Source organism: Pteronotus mesoamericanus, unplaced genomic scaffold, assembly GCF_021234165.1.
Source record: "Pteronotus mesoamericanus isolate MK-2021 breed Mesoamerican mustached bat unplaced genomic scaffold, CSHL_Meso_final scaffold_99, whole genome shotgun sequence".
Taxonomy (NCBI): domain Eukaryota; kingdom Metazoa; phylum Chordata; class Mammalia; order Chiroptera; family Mormoopidae; genus Pteronotus; species Pteronotus mesoamericanus.
Genome location: NW_026555330.1, coordinates 15,651,731 through 15,655,622, shown reverse-complemented (window position 1 = coordinate 15,655,622; position 3,892 = coordinate 15,651,731).

Below are 3,892 nucleotides of genomic sequence, written 5' to 3'. Positions count from 1 at the left end.
TCACCAAGCCAAACCAAGTCCAGTTCATCTTTCAAGTCCCTGTGTTCTGATTGGCTCGTGTTGAAGTGTCTCATCAGTTGCTGGGCAGAAACCATCAGACAGCTTAGGATGAAAGCTGACCTCCTGTAGGAAGGAGCAGTGCAGGCCACGCCCAGCCCTGACCCCCACTCTGCGTCTCTCTGCGTGGTCACCTGCTGAGCCGCTCCTGGGCGGCGGGGGTTGGGGGGCGTGGCTGTGAGCAGCATCGCACTACACACGCCTGCTCTGCGTCCCTCATATCATAAAGTGCTCAGCTGCAGAACTAAGACAAATTAACACATGACACTGTGAGGAGAGGACCGTGTGCAGTGATTAAAGTCACGATGGCTGTTCGTTACCGTCTTTGGCCGCAGAGCCCAGTGAGGGCGTGACCGAGAGGAAGTAGGCCCACACCCCCTTTCCTGGCACCTGTGACCTTCAGGTCAGATCCATTAACAAATAATATAATTTTCAGGTCCCCACAGGCGGTGCTGTCAGGGGCCGATGGCAGGCCCTGCGTTTCTCAGAGACGGTTGATTTGGGGGCTGCCGAGAAGGCCCGTCACCCCCTGCGCCTCCTCTGAGCCGCGTCTGGATTCTCAGGGGGACTCCCTTCTCTCCTGTGGGATCCGTGTTCTCTGAGGTCAGAGGGGACAGGCTGGGAGTGTGTCTGTTATGGCACTTTGGGAAAACCTATATCCTCGAGCCTCCAAGGACACTTTGTTTAGGCCTCAAGGCCCTGAGTTTAGCCCCAGGGCTGGGTGTGGCCGTGGCTGAGGGAATGTGACTGCATCACAAGGTCTGAATGCGACTCTGAGGTGCACAGGGCTGCTCCCTTCTGCGGTGTCTCTTCCCTGCTGCTTCCTCGTAAACAATCCCAGTGTGGGAGGCGGAGGGGCCTGCACTGAGCCCGTCCCCCTTGTTGATGGGAGAGGCTGAGGGACTCATTTTGATCCAATGCTTTGCAGGTGCAAGTTGGTGGTTTCCTTCTCCAGAGAGACCCCCACTCAGGGACACAGCCCTGCCTCCCCCGGAGCATCCAGGCGGCTGAGGCGGAGACGCAGCCCAGCTTCCACCCTCGATGTGGAAGAGGGGACCCTCCAGGAGTGCTCGTCCCTGTCACAGGGAGGCAGCTTCTCTGCGTCAGGGCGCCCGTAAAGGCTGCTCCACGCGGGATAGATGGAAACACAGGCCTTTCGGTCCGAGTTCTGTGTTACTAAAGTGGACGGCACCTGAGGCCTTGAACTTCAGGATGTCCAGTTGCTCAGGGAGCTGTTTCAGATGCCCAGGGATGGCTGATTGTTTAATCCTAGTCCCAGGCCAGGCCCTTAACTGTTCACATTGGCATAGTTGAAGGAACAGAGTTAGCGACAGAGGCAGGTGCCCAAACCCCTGGTGGCAAAAAGAGACACAGACAGACACACACACAGAGAAAGCACCACCCTGATTTGTCCGGACCGCGCCAGGGCCATTCCGTCACATCGCGTTCGAAGTCTCTTACTTCCGCTGTGGAATGAACGCTACCTCCTCACTTCCCTGGACGTCAGGGACCGTGCGCGGGTGGGAAACACATTCTCAGGTGCAGGGAGGGGTCTCCTCACCCGGGGGCCCTTGGTCCAAGTCAGGCCCTGGCGGTACCCCTGTTTCCCCGCCTCCCCGTGTTGCTCCCCCCACCTCCCTGCGCAGCAAACAGGGCGGCGGCTCGGATCCGCGGACCGGCCGGAACAGATGCCCAACTCATCAGACGCCCAACTCATCAGTGGCAAGGAGATACCGGTATAATAAAAAAAAAATAACGGCACTAATCTTTACTCTGTATGGGGTGCATGCTTATTAGACACGTTTCTCATGCAATAGCGCCTCAAAGCAAACACCCAACTAGGGATTCTATGGACATTCCTTTTCTCCGTCATGGGTCTGCAGCGCACGGGGCGCCGCTGGTCCGGCGAGCCCGCCCGGGCCTGGCGGATGCGGTAGGACCCCAGGCTGCAGGTCGGGGTCCCATCAGCGCCACGGGTCTCTCCATCCAGGGGACGGGAGATACAGGACTCGGGCTCCATCTTCCTGCGTCTACTCGCCTCCCTTCACCGGATCTTTCTCCCTCCTCCCTCTCCCCGCTCTTCCTCAAACTTTTCAGACGATGATCTTGAGGTTCCTCCGCCCCCTAGTGGCCGCCGCGCTTCACTGCAGGTCGTGCGCCTGGAAACCGCGTCCGCCCCGCCCTCCACCGCGAGGTTCCCCGCAGATTCCTACAACTTTGCTGAATATAACCTTGTCTTTTTTCCCACTGTGATCTACAGTAACAAATACATTTCATATTGTAACTGAGGATGCACAGTCAAATTTATATATGCTACATGGCCTCATAGTTCCATTTGATATTTTAACGTAATGGTGGGTCGCTCCGTGCGGACTTGGTTCCCACCCACCGGCGGCCCGGGCCCTTAGGGAAGGCGCTGCTCCAGGGCGGGCGTCGGGCAACGTGAACGCCGCGCCCCCGCCTGCGGGCTCCGCTCTTGTCCAAAGGACAGGACGCGGACAAACATTTACCTTCAAATTCTAGTCTTTGATATGGATATTTAAAAACAATTCCGAAAACTACAAATGCACTTATTTCTGTCCATATTAATGCTGTAAGAGCCCTTCCCTGGGCAGAGGCCGAGCACAGAGTTTTCTGACGCACAAGGAGAAATACGAGTTAACCCTTCCCGCCCACCCCTCCCCCGTCTGTGAGTGGATCTCCCTGCAAAGCACACGTCCTTGGGGACCACCGGACAGCGGCACCTCAGTCCCCCGACCGGGCTGCACCAGGTGCCACAAATGGGGAGGATGAAACAACACAGCATCGTCGCCTCCGTCCCCGCGAATGGAAGACTGAGCTCGGGTCGAGGGGCGGCTCCGCCCCGCCCCGGTGGAGGGGGAGGTGCAGGTTGGGGGGTCAGGGCTGCTGGCAGCCTTGGGCGTTTCCCGGCTGGTGGACGCCCCGCCCTGCCTCCGCCGTCCTTCTCCCAGGGCTTTTCCCTGAGAAACGACTTTCTCCCGTTTCCCAGGAAGGAAGATGCTGGGTCAGTCCCGTGTTCTTGCCAAATGCTCAGACGACAGCAACTGCCCTTCGGTGTCGGTGGGAAGGCCCTCGGCTGCTTGACCTCGGCTGCGGCACCGTCTGCTCTGAGGGCCTCACGTCTGGGCTATTTCATTTCATATTTTAAATGCACAGGAGTCAGGGGGAGGGAAAGGACCGACGTGACTGAGGGTGGCAGGTGCAGGAGAACGGGCTTAAGGTTCAGAAGGTCTAAGCTCTCCAGCCGCAACCCTGGGGAGTCACATTGTGTTATTGGCTTAAACTTTTCCCTTGGGCCATCCTCACTGACCGAGAGAGGTTACTGCAGGGACACCTGGCACAGGCCGGGCGCGGATGACCTTGTCTGTCATCCTTCTGTCCTTGTCTCTGATGCTTGACACGGGGAGCTCTGCCTTGAGGGCGGGAACGCGGGGGAGGGAAGGAGGACCCTCCTGTGTGGGCCCCAGGTGGTCACGGTGGGGCCACCACGGCACCAGCTGGGGCCTCGTGCTCTCAGGCTCCCAGCCTCTACCTCTAATCCCCAATGATGACCCCTCAGCCCCGTAGAAATGCAGTTGGAGACGCTGCCTTCCCAGGGCCGCCCTGGGCGCAACGGCGATTGCTGGTAACTAGAGAGCCTGTTCTGCAGGTGTCCGCTGGGGCGTCTGCATGGAATCACCCATGAAACAGTGAACGGTAGTGCCCGTACCTTAGTCCTCGCTCTCAGGGGGTCCTGGGCCCTCCTGTGTGAACGTGCTCAGCAGCCCCCCACGTACCCGCACTTCCCTGCCACAACCAGGTGCGCGCCCCCAGC